Genomic DNA, 17,374 nt, shown 5'->3' on the forward strand with positions numbered 1-17,374 from the left:
GAGCACTCGGGGCACCAAAATGCCCTTTAAAGTTTAAAAAATGCTTAGGACATAAAAACTGTCAGAAAGAGAACAGATAACACTGCCCTCCATTTTTGAAGAACTCCTTTGCTTTTCATCCTCGGCACATTTAATTGGTGGTGTGGTCATTTTTTATTTTTTTTTATGGCATTTAATAGCCACTTAAGGGGATTTTTTTTTTCCTTTGCAGCGCATCGAAAGCGTTATCGGTCACAAAATAATCAAGGACATAGCCTGAAGCGAGAGCATGCACTGACACCGTGCAGTCTGTAACAGACCCCACACAAACCACACTGTCAGCAAAAAATGAAACTAAGCAATGGAGGAGTGGAAGGTGGAGTGGTTGGGACAACCTACAGTGTTTATTCACCAACAAAAGCCATTAGGAGCACAAAAAAAAGTAACAATAAGAAAAAAAGGGGGGCAGGTACGTCCTCTGTAACAGCACTGATTTAACACGTGAAAAGTCAGTATGCATATATCCTCTGCCGCTTCCAAAGAACACAGGCGGTGGAGTAAAGCAGAGTGAGAACTGCTCTCATCAGGGTGATAAGTGTTGAATGGGTGTTTGACCACAATGTGTCATTTTTTTAAATTATTAATTTTTTTAGCTTTACAGCTCCAAAAGCTTTGCATGCTTTCTCCCGGCAGCATTAAAGATAGAAAGCTCATTCGTAATTATGTAAGGCCCACTTACTCGTAAGAGTGAGAACAAAGAGCGGCTGTCAGGCTGCAGTCGACGGTCCTCCAACGCCCACCGAGTCAAAAAAACACAACAACACACACATGCAAAGAATCGAGGGCACGCAATCTAAATCTAAATTACATGTGGGTAAACACGAGACAAGAGCTGCTTCCTTTGTTGGGACAATAGAGCGGGCATCACTGCCTTTATGTGTGTGAGTGTGCAGTGGAGGGTAAACAGAGGGCAGAATATGAGCATGCAAGAATTTAACACCCCCCCCCCTTTCCGAAGAAAAAAATGAAATGAAATGGACATCGACTGGGAAGACAAGTTTACTTCTCTTGATTTGTGCAGTCAGAAACCCTGATGCCCGGTTCAAAATCAAGTGATGATGCGTTATTTACTAAATCTTCCATGCAATATAACGTAATAGCATTTTTCTGTGATGCAGCAAATTCAAACTAGAACAAACTATGATAATTTCTTTAAATAGGTTGACTGTAAATGTGGAATATCACTTGTTAGCTGTTGTGCATTTGGTTGGGACTTGAATTAGCACAAAAATGAGCCTGATATCAGACAGAATTCTCAATCTTTTTCTCAGCTAGTTACACACTGACTCCAGCCTAACCAGGGAGGGGAGAATCAGAATCAGAAAGACTCCCTAAACAATGATTAGATGCTAATGTTTCTTTCTGAATGCTGTCCACACTGATGCATCCCATTATCTTTTGGGGTTTTTTTCCATAGGGGGAGCAGAGCAGTGGAAAACCAGGTCCTGTTCTTTCATCTGTTGTTCATTAGCCTTGGTGGTGTCAAAAACAGGTGAACACTCATAACTATTGGGTCTCTGTATTTAATACCTTTTCAGAGATACATAACGTTACATTTGATCCTTCTGCTCTAACGGCTATCTTTGGAGTGATACCTCAAAACGTCACTCTCTCAAAATACGATTCGAGTTCTATTGCCTTTGCTTTGCCTTATACTTTTAGGATGGAAACAGGAAGCTCCTCCCACACATGGACAGTGGCTTGCTCATGAGGTTTTTGCATTTGGCAAAGATGAGATATACACTGGCAGGTTCAAACACCACATTTCTTAAGGCGTGGCAGCCATTTCTAACATACATGGAAACATTTAAAATGACCACCTTATCTGATACCAAATCTCTATATCACTATTGTAGTTACAGGTAGTACACTGAGTGTCCCTTATACATTTTATTTTTATATTTGTGTTTTGTTTAGTTTAGTTTTTTTTGTTTGTTGTTTTTCTTCTCCTCTCTTTCTGTTATCTTTTGGGATATTGTAAATACTGAACAGCAAAGTACTGTATATTCAAAGTTTTGTATTAACATGCTGTTGTAACTTAAAATATTTTTTTTATTTAAAAAAAAAGAAAGAAAGAGTGAACACTACCCTGTCACGGTCACAAATTAAGGATGCTTGAAGGCAGGTTCTCAATACCATTAATCCCACCTGTGGCGCTCATTGGACGGCGTTTTACTTCAAATGTATTGGAACTAACTATGAATGAACTAACTAGGTAAGAGCCTTCTGTTCACTCTACTACAGGCTGAACAGAAGTCTTTTCTAATCTCACTGTTAAAACAACCATTTCAAAGCCCACAACCATTATGATAAATATTTTTTAGCATTGTTAAACATATTGCCAAAAAGTACATTTCATACGCAACATAAAACAGCAAAGTCCAGGGGGGCAACTCTCCCACCCACCTACTCACTGTCTCCCTCAAACACTCCAAGCTAATTGGGAGTCGCCCCTCGCTGACCTCCCCTCACACACAAAAAGAGTCATCGCCATGACAGCAGAGTCTTGCTCATTATCCCCAACAAGGGTCTGCCTTGTTAGAGCACAAACTGCCACGCCGTACCTGGCTGACATCACAGAAAAACCCGAGTCCATGTTGCCACAGCAACCACAACTCGGCAACCACGATTTGCCGGCGTTTTACTCCGTGGGGGATTGATTGGGTGAGCAATGCAGTGAGAGGTGGATTAGGAGGAGTATTATTGTTTCCCTCAGTGCAGAGGGAAATGCAAGGTCTGAGCTTTGCCAGACACAAAGAGAACGGTGGACTCGTTGAAACAATGATGAGAGGACTGGCCCCAACTTGGCTTAACACAGAGATGAAAGATGCCTCTCATTTATCCATTACTCATTAATTTGCTAATGTGCTGCAGTGATTAAAAAGTAGTGCGATGGCCTTCTGGCTGAGCAGGCTGCGGCTTGCTCCATGTGGTTACTAAATTGAACTAAATGTCATTGTTTAACTGAGCACATATTCACAGCCATGGTTGCTTTTTCTCTAAAATGTCTTTTCAGTTCACAACCAGACGGGCGCCACAGCAAATGTAGGTGCAAAGCAATTTTGCTAGGAGACTTTTGCAGCTAAAACACTCGACCATCAGGTAAAATGAACAAAACTCAGGTGAAAGAATGACGCATCTGACAAACAGCCATTACCCTCTTCATGTAGCGACTGTTCTGCTCCTCTCCCCTCTTAAAGCAGAGGAGAAGAGAAAACCACTCAGTACCTAAGACAGGAGAGCAAAGTGCAGCTGTTATTTGCCATCATCCATTAGCGAACCAGTCCAACCCATGAGTGAAAGCTGCAAAGAGAGGATATGGTTGGTAGTCGTTCAGTTACACGCCCAGGCTGTGCTGCAGGTGCTCACATGGTGTCCAAACAGCAAATGTCAACAGCAGCACTGCGAATTTCCATGAGTGTTTCCATTTAGATACACTCAAAGTTGAGTTCTTCACTCACTAATCTGGGTTCTCGTACAGGTAAATTCAACGGAGACCTTCACAATGTCGCATTTTTAAGCCTCAGCCTTAAAACTTTGGCCAGTGGGATGTTGTGTGTGTTCAGATATTTGAATTAAATAAAAAAAGCTGTAAGCATTAACTTAAATGTGGGCAGTGACATACTTAAATCGAAAACCCTAAGAGTGATTCCCAGGCATGAGTGATAGTATAAAAGTCTGGACAGAAGATTTTTTTTAGAAATATTTCACTGTCTTGTGAAAGTTCACTGAAATGCGTGGGTGTGAATGAGATTTCTGAGAACTTAATGACTTATCCAGTACTGGAAACTGGTGATAAATACATAATAGATAAATAAATAAGCTAAAGATTTGGAAAAGTTAAGGTAAAGGACTGGCACAAGAGAAGCCTATCACCTGCAAATGTGTGTGGATATGAGAATTTAACTGACGAGATGTCAATAAATATCTCTGTAAAGAAGATTAGGTCAGTATTAAAGGTCATGCCAAAAACAACCAAAAAACTACAAAGAGACATATCATTTGTAACATTTTCTTGAAGGATTTTTCAATTTCAATTAAATTTTATTTCTACAGCACCTACAGACCCTACAATAATACATACAGAGAAAAAACAAACAATCATATGACCCCCTATGAGCGAAGAACTTTAGGGACAGTGGGGAGGAAAAACTCCCTTTTAACAGGAAGAAACCTCTGGCAGAACCAGGCTCATGGAGGGGCGGGGCCATCTGCTGCGACCGGTTGGGGTGAGAGGGGTTTTTATCTCACTGTACATGAATTTCTTTCACTTTCCCCTGAGAACAGTCATTGATGTTTGATACATTCGATCGCCAAACTTTGTGAAATAATTCTTCATTTCTTTTTTTTTATCACTTTAGTTTCATTTGTTCTTTAACCAGGTTTTACAAAACACTGCCCATGGTGTTGGCACTTTGTCCTGCTTCTTGCATCTCCTGCTGTGTTTCTGCTCTGAGTGGTTCACACAATAAAGAGGTTGTTGACCAGGCAACCTGTCTCTCCATCTACACACTGATGGTGGGAGGGGGAGCCTGCTGTGTGATATGAATCAGATGCTGCCATGATTGGAATACAATGACCTGGCAACACAATCTCTCTCTCTCTTCTCTCTCTCTGTGTCCATGTCTCTCTCTTTTTCAGAACAAGGTTATCAACAGAGATTATCTGGTTAGGACAATGGATGTAGATAGTGAAGACTTTACCTACAATTCATAGCTCAGTTTTCCCTGTATGCCATTTTTACATCATGTTATTACTGTAATGATGGCTATGAAATTAATAGCCAGAGGAAGAGAGCTGCCCTGTGGTATGGACATGATAATACACAAGTGAGATATTTTACTTTGTTGACAATTAGTCACTATAATAATTACAGTACTATTAATGTCAAGAATCTGCAGAGGACATTAATATTTTATCTGTAAATCTTACATAATATCACTATAGAGGCAAGAGAAATGATAATATAGTAATGCAGCTGCAAAAGTAGGTCATACGATGTTTTATTCTAATGAATTATTTGTCAAAACCCTATATGCTATTATATAGTGTATGTATAATATGTCTAATCGAAATTTTTTTTCTCTGTAATTTCATCACTGAAGGGGCAGCTGTGGCTCTGGTGGTAGAGCGGGTCCTCTTCCATTTGGAAGGTCGGTGGGTTGATCCCTGAGCCCTCCAGCCCACATGCCTAAGCCTTCTTGCACAAGTGCCTGTGCAACTGTGAGAAAGCGTTTAGGCATAGATAAAAACACTGTGTGATTTGCGGTAGAAAGTGCTTTGAGTGCTCAATTGAGTAGAAAGGCACTATATAAGAACCAGTCCACATCCCATACTTTATGTTGAGCTTTGGACAAGTCAAATTTTGAATGAACTGCCTCAGAACGCTGTGAATACTCACACTTTAAAGTGCTGAGTGTCACCGAATAAGGACCAGTCTAATAAGTCTATTTAGGTTACGCAATGTTTTAACTTAGATCTTGCTTTTGTGATAGTCACCGCCATCTCTATAACAGCATGTAAATTTGCTAATACCTGGGAACATAACATTTAGGCTTGCACAGATCCCACCGGGGCCAGAGACAGCCTGGTTCACCTGTGCCCGACGGATACAGCCACATAAAACGGCTGGCTGGTCTTTGACAGGCCCATGGCCGATCCTCGGCCTTTCCCCGGCCAGTGCTGAACCTTTCTGTAAAACATTGATACAGATATTTGTTTGAAGCAAATATTAACTCGAGTTTGTTCAGACTGAACGAGCAAGCCACAAGGCCGAAAGTGACACATACAGGCTACGGTTATTGCTGACTACTGCTGCTGAATATAAAAGAAGAAAAAGATTCTTTAATGGCACTGAAAATGTTTTTATACGAAAAAAACAAAACCCATTGATTATTACTATTAGCTCAAATACGTTTTGTAAAAACAGTATTTTGCAGAATCTGAACAAATCTCTGAGGAATACTTACCAAATCATGTTTGGTAAGTATTCAAATCATATTCATAAATCTGTAACTTGAGCTCAGTTAGGGAAATCGTTTGATTCTGAGTCTTGCACAGGAAGCAGTAATTCGTGTGTTGGATCGGTCAGTATGAGGTTATTAAAAGTTTGTCCACATCACATGTATCATCTTCTGAATATAAAACCTTAATGAAGCCTGTTGAGTCTGCAGTAGCCGAGGATGATAACGGGCTCTTACTTTTCAGAGCCGTGGCAGAGTGCATCACTTTACAGATTTTACGGCTATGGGGGTCACTCGACTATCCACCATGAATCTTTAGCAATTAGGCAGAGAAATGACAAGGGGTGGGGGGGGGGTTAGGGGCACTGAAGGGGAAGGCGTGGTGTGTTGGAGGTACGCTATTATATCTCAGAGTGGCAGCTGAATGCACTCGGAAGACTCGCGGTTTCCTGTAATGTCGCTCAGCGTGTTCAGGAAATGGAACATTTTGGAAAAAGAAGCTCTTTTGATCAGTTAAATGTTGTGTGACGAGAACAGTGGCTGGCAGGTTCACCTGTGAGTGTTAAATCTGGCTTGTAGCAGTCAGTAAACACAAGCTGTTTGTGTGAGCACTCTGCCGGACCAAATGAATACTGGAGACAAGGAGCTGAAACTGTAATCATGCTCATACCAGAGCTGCAACATGATAATGATATCTATAAAGCTTTACGAGGTCACTTCTGGTAAGTCACTGGTTCCAAACCTGGATGTTGGGACCCCCTGAGGGGTCATGAGATCAGTATGAAATGTTGCTAGATGTTTGAAATGGAACTTTTTTATCACCTTGGCTCCCTGCAGCTGGTGACCTGGCCAGGTTGTACTCTTGCAGGAGATGCAAGGTGCAAGACAATTTTTGCAAATATTTTTGCAAAGTACTTTCTGACAGTCAATACATAAGCAATACAATCTTTAGCAAGTCTCTCGTTCTGCAGATGAACTCGCACTCCACCATTACAGACTGCAGCTCTCGATATTAATCCTTGTTCTCTGTAGCTTTGACTAAAAACCACTAAATAACTACTACAGTACGAACTCAGATAAGAACTTCTTAGACACCAGCTGTAGTCTAAGAAGTTGGAAGGTTGGATGGAGTAGGTCGGACCATAGGGAAGAAGTACTTCACAGCAAGTGAACTTTCAAAATAAAGTGCTTGAGTTTTCTTCCTGTTAAAAGGGAGTTTTTCCTTCCCACTGTTGCCAAGTGTTTGGTCAAAGGGGAATCAGCTGATTAATGGGATTTTCTCTTTGTTTTTATTTGGTCTTTACCTTACAATTATAAGTTCCTTGAGGCAACTGTTGTTGTAATTAGGTGCTGTATAACTAAAACTGAATTGACCCCAATAGTCACTGCAGCTGGCCATTAAAAAATTCCCCCCAAAATGCTGCTTAAACCTCAGTTTTTTACAAGGTTAATTTAAGGGTTTTCAGTGCACAGGTGAAGCAGATCATGTTAGATTTGCATAACCCAGCTAGCAGTTTCCCCCCTTTTCCAGTCTTTCAACTATTTGAAGTTTACTAATTACTAGTTGTGGCTTCTGGTTATGGTTAGAAAACTGTTATTATTAGAATGGACTTGTGTATTGGTGGACTGGGCCCACCCAGAGGTAACAGGTCATCAGAAAATGCACTTCTTTTCCAAACCAAAAATGGTTTCCAAACAAAGTTTCTTTCCCTTTAAAGTACTTGTATACTAGCTTCCCACAGACATGTGTTAAGCTACTCTATATTTTTACTGTCATAACTCCAGCAATTAATCTTATAACTTAGCATAATCTTAAAGGTAAACGCAGCATTCAGACAACACGTTGTTCTGTTCGATGCAGCTGAAAACACACTCTATAGTGTATCATAAAAATGCTCATTTAAAAATCTAAATTTCACAAATAATTATTTTTATTTTTCAACGGGTAATGACCTCAGACCTGCAAACAAAAACTGGATGATGTAATTGTATTTTTGTCATGCACTTTTTGCCACACCCTTTACAGTCCCTATTTAGAAAAAAGTAACATTATTGCTGTTCTCAAATCATCCAAATGTAACTCAAAGGCGACATAGTAACTCCTCTGGTTTACAGTCATTAACATGCTAACATTAACAGAAACATTGGCTAAATAACTTCACTTGGTACAAGTGCCAACAGTGTCAGCCTTTCCATTCGTCCGGTGTCATGATGAATAGTTCACCGACAGGAAACATAACTGTTACTAACTAATGCTGATTTTTTTCCCTTCACCTTCCACCAATATCTCACTTCCTCATCATGAACCAATGACTGCCAAAAAGATATAAGCCTGCTGACAACAAGTTACATTTCCCTGTCCTACATAATCTGCTGGTTAACCCCCTAATGTCCATCACATTAAACTTCTTATATTGAGGCTAGCCAGCTTCTCAGTTTCAAGGGGGATCAGTGAGCGGAAGCCCTACAGTCCATAAGAGAAAACACAGGAATTAGCCCTAGATTAGGGATCTAAACGGCCATGCAGCCCATGGTGGCTTGAGATGTACTGGTAGGCTGTGTGGGGGCTAATTCAGCCGGCAGTGGGAGGCCCCACTTTCTGCCAGGTCATAGAGCAGAAATCCACAGACAACTGACAGGAGCAAACATTATGATGTTAGCTGGTGAAGCACACTGATTTTTTTTTTTTTTTTTTGGGGGGGGGGGGGGGGGGGGGGCAACGTGATGAATGACATTAATTACTCCACAGTTGAGAGCTGGAGAAACAGCCTGGGGCTGATCGAGAAAACACACTGTGGTGGTGGTGGTGGTGCTTTTAGTGCTCAACATGGAGCACGCAGGCAGCAAGGTGCTCTTCATCCGTCCACATGCCTCAGTGATGGCTGAGGGAAACTACAATACGGAGCGTCCACACGCATCGCTCTGCAAAGACAACACAAAGACGGTGCAGCCGGCGCACGATGTGCCGCTGACACCCGTGATAATCACGCGAACATCGCTCATATTTAGGTCAGTCTGAAAGTAGCCTAATACCGTTTTCACATCAGCCAGCCCCCTCCCTCCTCCCTCCATCCTCCGACCCCCACACTCCCCGGCCTGATGGATGGACGGCGAGTGAAGCTGAAATATGGGGGTTCCATTTTCACTCCAGGATCAATGCAAGCGCACCACAGCCCTTTATCGCATCGTGCCAAAAGCAAAACAGATACACACGCGCGCGCGCGATCCACACCACGCCTCGGAATAAACTGACACACAAAAAAAAAACAGCAAAAAAACATCTGGCACACACTTCGACACACACACAATACAACATGCAGCCATATTCCCAGCACGCTGTCATGCTCTAGCAACAAAAAAAAATTCTAGGCATTTGCACAAATGGGAGGTGTGAGACGAGCGGAAAGAGGACTCTGGAATGACATTGCGCCTGCTTACTGTAAAATAAATTCCCTCGGGGAGGATGGAGAGCCTCCTTTTTTCCCTCTTGACTCCCCTCCTTTCCGACGTGCGAATTTCCCGAAATTCAGACCATGCAAAACAGGTAGTCAGTCATTCCACCCCTCCGAAGTATTTGGTCCTGCTCGGCGGTAGTGCGAAAGGAGAAGGCACAACCAGCATCCGAGAGAGGAGACAGCCAGCTGTGGGGAGGAAATGAGGAAGGAAGGAAGGAGCGGCCGGGCCGGAGCACTGCGCACAGGAGAGAAGGCAAGGAGAGCGGCAGAGGTGCTCTCTCTCTCTCTCTCTCTCGCTCTCGCTCTCTCAGTTCACAATACAACATCACCCTATCCTTGCTAGACAGACGGACAGACGGCTTGGGTACCAGAGTCCGCAGCGACACCCACTGGTGATGAGAGGAACTACAACATGGAGATGATAAGTTCCACGGAAAGGCAGCAGCAGCTGGAAGAGACAAGCATGTCTCACTTATGTTACTGCAGGTACTTTTATCTTTTAACAGTATATTTCTCTAGAAAAGGTCACATTTTTTTCTGTTAAATAGGCACGAGATACCGAAGACACTTCATCATTACACATTTGTGTCTTGATTTAAAGAGACAGAAAAAAAAAATCAAGTACAAAACATATTTTCCATAACTTAAGAACTTCCAGTGGCAAACAACAAGGTCAATGCTGCCTTGGTTATAGAAAAATTGGAAAGATGATTAAATTATAGATGGTAAAAGCTGCAGCAAAACAAAGTAAGGGTTTATAAAGTATATTTTGGTTCCCTAAGCTGTAAAATTGTACATTCATATTGTTCAGTTGGTTACACAGATACCATTGTAGGAACAACAAGGAAGCCTGCAGTGCGAGAGCACTAATGGGGTCATTAAGATAAGATGGGGCCTGATTATTTAAGACCTTGTATGTGAGGAGCAGGATTTTGAATTCAATTCTGGATTTAACAGGGAGCCAATGAAGGGAAGCCAATACAGGAGAAATATGCTCTCTTTTTCTAGTCCCTGTCAGTACTCTTGCTCCAGCATTTTGGATTAACTGAAGGCTTTTCAGGGAGTTTTTAGGACATCCTGATAATAATGAATTGCAGTAGTCCAGCCTAGTAATAAATGCATGAACTAGTTTTTCAGCGTCACTCTGAGACAGGATATTTCTAATTTTAGAGATGTTACACAAAGAAGAAAGCAGTCTTACATATTTATTTAATATGTGCGTTGAAGGACATGTCTTGGTCAAAAATCACTCCAAGGTTCCTCACAGTGTTACTGGAGGCCAAGGTAATGCCATCCAGAGTAAGAATCTGGTTAGATACTATATTTCTAAGATTTTCAGGGCCGAGTAAAATAACCTCAGTTTGATCTGAATTAAGAAGCAGAAAGTTAGCGGCCATCCAGGTCTTTATGTCTTTAAGACATTCCTGCAGTTTAACTAATTGGTGTGTTTTATCTGGCTTCATTGATAGATAGAGTTGGGTGTCATCTGCATAGCAGTGAAAATGTATACTATGCCTTCTGATGATACTACCTAGGGGAAGCATGTATAATGTAAACAGAATTGGTCCTAGCACTGAACCCTGTGGAACACCATAGTTGACCTTAGTGTGTGAAGAGGACTCTCCATTTACATGTACAAATTGGGAGTCTATTAGATGGATATGATACAAACCACTGCAGCACAGTACCTGTAATACCTACAGCGTGCTCTAATCGATGTAATAGGATATTATGGTCAACAGTATAGAACGCTGCACTGAGGTTTAGCAGGACAAGCACAGAGATGAGTCCACTGTCAGAGGCCACAAGAAGATCATTTGTAACCTTCACTAAAGCTGTTTCTGTGCTGTGATGAGCTCTGAAACCTGACTGAAACTCTTCAAATCATTTTTTTGATATTAAAGGAAGGTTGGAGATTGACCTATAATTAGCTAAGACCGCTGGGTCAAGAGATGGCTTTTTAAGTAATGGTTAACTACAGCCAGCTTGCAGACCTGTGGTACATGGCCGATTATGTGGGTCCATTTAAGGGAAAATAAACTGGCTTTCTAACCGTATTAAAACCACTTGCCCCACACTGTGTAGCTCACAGACCTAATAAATAAATTCATTAATTAACAAACAATACATTTTTAAAAATACTTCAAAGTTACAGAGAGAGACTAAAATGGATGGAGTTTATTTCCATTGTTTTCCATGTTTTCCATGGCTTGGTCCTTTGACCTAATCATTAACGACAAAGTCTTTTGTGAAAGCATAATAAACCACTATGGCTCCCATGGATTCTGCATGATTGCATCATTTCTAGAATAAACCTTTGCCCATAGTGCTCTTAAAATATATTCTCCTGTATTAGATTTTATACAGTAAGCGTATGTCTCAAATGTAAACTGAGGTGTGCTAATAAGCCAGCTTTAAAATGCCAATAGTTAATACTGAAGGGATCGTTCACTCACAGTATTGGAAAACAAGAAGAGAACATCTCTAAAAGGCAAGTGAATTGCAGAAAGCTGTCTCATATCAATAAGCTCCTCGTTTGCTGGTGCAGTTGTTTTGCACGGCTACGTTTTCCTGGGGAGAAGTCTAATTAGCCAAACTTTATACACCTGTGTGAGCTGAAGTGTAAAAACAGAGCGCTGTGATCAGAGGAATATCAAAAACAGCTTTCAGTCAGAGTCAGGAAACATTTTTAATAAGCTGTTTGTTTAAACTGTCTCGACCTGGCTCAGAAACCATGGTGAAAAAGAGTGAGATGCAGGGAAAAGGTCAAAAAAATACTTGAAATACTTCAAAAACATGAAAGCAACATAAAACAAAGAAAAAGTCAGTGTTATTAGTAGTGAGGATGTGTGAGTGGATGGGTTAATAGTGTGGTGTTGGAGATGCTAAGTGGTACAAACTAAAAAAAGATGCACGTGAGACAAGAGCTTCACTTGAAAACCGCTTATTCTAATATTGACTCTTGTTTGGTGTGGTTTGTTGGATAGGATGATTGAAATGAAATGGCAATTTAACTATTAATTCATTAACAAACAGAGGGCACAGTGGTATGTTGAAGAACCACACAGGGCCACAAAAGCCTGGCACCTGCTCCTCACTGGTCACCAGCTTTGTCGCACACTGCTGTGGGATGACATCCCAGTCTTCAATCAGTATTTGTCGCCAATGTCATGACAGGTCAGCAAATGTGGATGCGTTGGTCACTCTTGCATGAACATCACGCTCAAGCTGATTCCACAAGTGTTCAGTGAGGTTGAGGTCCGAGCTAAGTTTACATGGCTAGCATCTACATGGCCTTTGGAATGAAAATGTGTGGCAGCCTGGGCCGGTTCTAGACAGGCAGAGAGAAATGTAAATATTAACAAAACTTAAAAAAGTAGGCCAAGTTACAAAGAAAAAGGCAATAAACCAAGTCTTAAAAAATAAAACTGAAAAATAGAAATACAGAATAAAAAAAAATCTCCATCCGGATCTTTACAACCAAAAACATAAAATCTATCTTAATTAAATGGCCTAATTCTCAAATAAATTTGCAAAATAAAGTATGAATAAAATAAGACATTCATTTCATGGACGCTCAAATTAACAGAGTCACATTAAATGCACATCATTGCCTGTTACACTGCACCTTAAAGGTAGGTTAATAAATTGAATTTAACTTAACCACAATACTTTCACATGGGTTCTTTATATACTTGAGTCCAGCTTGAAGGCGGTGGCAAGATGAGTCAAAACCCGCGGTCCACCCACTTTAGGCACAACAGTCCGTGCTGAGCGTTACTTCCGCTCCACCAAGTTTAAAACAAAGTCCCATAAACTAAAGGAAATTTTAAAAAAAAAACGTTTCTAACAAATACAAAATTAAAACATTAAAGTAATTCACTGTCAGTTACACTGTGACGACAGAGATTGGCTGCATAATTTTGCTCTGCCCTGCCTATTAAGAAACCTGACACTGGGTCATTTGCATACCAACAGTGCTGGAGCGAGTGGGGCAGCCTGCGCATAGAGCACGGAGGGAAACAACTATTATCTCATTTGTCCCTTTTCCAGTGGATTTTTCAGCTGCTGTTGTAAATCATGCCCATATTCAGTTTTGGGGTAATCAAACTTCCAGCAGGATGTTTGTTTAAGGGTGCGTTGCCCCCTCTTGCCCCAGCCGGCCCCGGTGGCAGCGGGGACAGGAGAAACGCAGAAGTTTTGACTTGTTTAAAACCTTGCTGGCAGCCAGGAGATCCAAAAAACGAGTAAATGAGTGAAAAAATTCTTGCAGTTTATTTCAGCTAATGGTAGAAATATTGTGTAGCTAGCTTAATTTGGGATGCTAAAGCTTTTTTTCTCTTCCGCTTTTATTTTTTTCTCTTTCCCCTCACCCTGAAACAGATGGCTGAAAGCCCTCTATCATAAGGTATTTATCTTATAAATCGCCTTGACTGTAGTCAAATGGCACCATATAAATGAAATTCACTTGAACTGGATGATCTGTATGGGTGCATATGTTAGAAAAAGGCAGCGCAATAATAATATTACAGCAGTAATTAGTGCTATATGACAAACTAATAAAATACTAGAATTTTATCTACCAAAAGTGTCGCACAGACTTCTTGGTTAGGTTAAACTGCACTATAAACAATGTTATTTGCCACATAATTCCACGATTCCAAAAGGCACCAACACTACAAAGATGGCTGAGCAGTTCAGTTCAGTGACTCTGATTCATAAACATGCAGCCTAAAAGACAATGACCAGCTACAACTGCTGGTGCTGACACACTTGTCAGCCTTATGATGTGCTGGTATACCCCATATGTGCATTTTTATGAAAAGGAGAAATATCCATAGAAATCAAAATGGCTTTTTGTGTCAGCTGTAAAGTTTTTGTGTGTGTTTATGGGGATTGACAAACTTTTGAAGCCACTGTCAGTGGTTAAAGAGAGTTTAGTTTTGCTGTAGTTTTTCAGTTTCAGAGGTTGTAGCTTGGACTGAAACAACCAAAGAGGCAGAGGAAACTCTTTCTTTTAGCGGTTCATACAAGGCACTACTCTACAGCCTGAACTTTGGCCTTGACAGGACATCTTGTTCGCTCACACACTCATAGTTTTCAAGCTTGAACCACCAAATCAGTGAACAGCTACAGGTTTAAGGTGAGCGTCCCAACTGAAGAGCCTTGCATGTCACCAATGACCTGTTCAGTGAGACAACGAAACGTAGCAGGTGCCTTCCTCAGCCTGTAAGCTACTGGTTAGATAAGGGTGGAAAGCAGAATGGTAAAAACTCTGTGCAAACACTGACAGACCAGGGTTCAAATTCTTGCTGGAGCAGAGAGGTTTCACCTTCAACTCAGAAATCATCCAACAGCCCAGGCAGCGATGGCACTACATCCCGCCCGGTTTCGCTCACCATGAAGCAAAAACTCACATCATAAAAAGCCTCACTGATGCCTCCTTAACATATCTCACCCCACTCAGCCAGCAGAGACCAACCCCAGCCGCTTTGTTAAATTATCTGTAAAGACTATAATACATGCACAGAGACACATGCCAAATCAGGACAAAGCCTTTCCTAGAGGGAGTTTGAACACAAAAGGAGACTGGAAAAAGTTTGTAACCCAGTTGAATTGAGTGCTGTATATCCCTTCCATCTCTGGGTCTGTCTATATTCGTCTGCCTTTCATTCAGTCTGTCTCTTTATTTTTTTCCTCTGTTCCTCTTTGTCTAGCATTTCTTTGTTCAGTCAACTGTAAGCCATTTCTAAATGCCACAGTCAGCGGCATCAGCAGCAAACTAAATCTCGCACACATTGTTCTCATATGCATCGTTTGCTTCATTGAACAAGAAATTACTTTGGATGTTCAGATTATCTACACGTCACAACCGAAATGTCAGACCACGACGCTTGAAGAAGCAGAAGCACAAAATATCACTAAATAGAATCAATTTAATAATGCATTTATGTTGCCACGATGTTACTTTTCCTGCAATGCACGTTTCCCTTGTAAGTATGTATTTATTCATGTATTTGCTGTATCACTGCAAGTATGCAATCTATTTCTGCACTACACTCCATCTGAGCTATTCTTATCTGTAGCCCAGCCTCTGCTGCTCTAATGAACTGACATCTCCACAGGGATCATTAAAGTTTCATCTGACCTAATCTAAAAATTGAAGTCCCCTTAAGCAAGGCACTTGTCTGCTCCAGTGGAGCTGCTCGGTGTCCATCAGCGGGAGAATGTGCTGGTACTGAGAAGCCTCTCGCAGGTGTCAGGATAAGCATGTATGCGCGTGTAAAGCGCGATGCTGAAGGAGGGCGCATACAGACACACACACACACACACACACACACACACACACACACACACACACACACACACACACACACACACACACACACACACACACACAGACTAAATATATGAACCCATGTGACTTGGATTGAAAGCACAGGATGGTGGTAAGACTTGTGATTATGTAGCCGTGCGGTTTTCTGAGAGGCTTTTGAAAATGGCATCCAAAGTGAACACAGAGTGTGTCCAAAACACTGACACACAGTCACATGACAGGGAGACAGAAACTGAAACACAGATACAAACACAACAATAATAAAAAGATTTATTGTAGCTAAACATTCGTCGCCATAAAGGCCCATTCAGGAACTTACAGATGCACACGTATATGTGTTTTGAAGATTTGATCTACAGACCCCATTTGCATGGCGGTGATACAGACTGTGACCACATTTGATCACAGGCTTTTGCATTTATGTGGTAGTGATGAGCATCATCATCATCCTCATAAGACCCACAAACTCTCCAGTTATCCATTTTAGGTTTGTTGAAAACTAAACAAGCACATTTTTAGATACTTCTTATACGTGCATTTTGACCTCACACTTTTTCTTTGCCAAGTAGGAATAACACATAGTGGGTTCTCTGTTACATAGTGGAAGACACGTGATGCATTTTAGCCAAATTGTGCTATCAGTATGCAGAGCAGGTAAGCAGAGCTGGTGCGGGTGTAGCAGTGTGCGGGTGTGAGAGTCCGCTGTATGGGCTTTACTTTTTGTCCCTGTTTGAAGCCATGCTACAAACGTGGCTGTACGCCTCTTTGATCCAAACTCAAATCTCTCAACAACAACTAGCTCAATCTTTTGACTTTGACAACTACTTTTCCTCTAGCGCCACCTTGAGTCTTTTTTTTTTTTTAACATTTTGAATGAAATGTCTCAGCAGCTGTTGGATGGATTGCCATGAACCAAGCAACCCACCCCCCACTCCCACAGGGTAACATTTCAGCTAGCATTTGTCCAATAGCTGGTTTAAGTCCAAATCCCTGCAAAGCTAATGTCATTCTCATCAGCCTCAATTTATAATTTATTTTTGTGTTACTGCCATAGTAACACATGTCTAAGATAACCATGATCATTATTTCTTTCTCTGCGTGGACTATGCCAAAATTATAGGTTTGAACTTTACAAAAAGCAAATATATCTTTTGTACTGCACAGTCCAATAGATATATTTGCAATTTATTTTGGAATGAAAGCTACAACAAAATTTTTTAAAAAGTGCTACGGAGCAAAATGTGCCTTTCGAAAGGAATTACATCACATGTCAAAAGGGTATGGAGAACTCACAACCATTCCCAAAGGGCTTGCCAAGATGAGACTGTCCTCTAGCTGCCAAGGTGGCCAGCTGGTGTTACCCAGTCAGCCTCTTCACATCTAGTTAGGAAAATGATGACAGCTTTTAGCCTAACTCAAAATCTCTGCCATCGCTGCTGGATGGTACCTTCTGGGAACAGGGAGCAAAAAACACTTTATTTAGACTGGCTGTGGACTATAGTGCAGTTGAAACACTGCATGGGCAGTGTCAAGGTTTCACGAATTCAGTCAGTAATGCACATTTCCAAAACTATTACACA

At 41.2% G+C, this 17,374-nt stretch overlaps 1 protein-coding gene across 6 annotated transcripts in view; it reads right to left on the reverse strand.

Annotated features, from left to right (window-relative positions):
• ctnnd2b (catenin (cadherin-associated protein), delta 2b) overlaps positions 1 to 9,722 on the reverse strand; it is a 209,609-nt gene extending 199,887 nt beyond the window's left edge. For all 6 annotated transcript variants that reach the window (XM_063461036.1, XM_063461034.1, XM_063461033.1 and 3 more), the window contains exon 1: positions 9,441 to 9,722. The gene's annotated coding sequence lies outside the window, so the exon portion shown is untranslated. The remainder of the gene's footprint in view (positions 1 to 9,440) is intronic.
• Between the last annotated feature and the right edge of the window lie 7,652 nt (positions 9,723 to 17,374).

This window comes from Pelmatolapia mariae, linkage group LG18, assembly GCF_036321145.2.
Source record: "Pelmatolapia mariae isolate MD_Pm_ZW linkage group LG18, Pm_UMD_F_2, whole genome shotgun sequence".
Classification (NCBI taxonomy): Eukaryota; Metazoa; Chordata; class Actinopteri; order Cichliformes; family Cichlidae; genus Pelmatolapia; species Pelmatolapia mariae.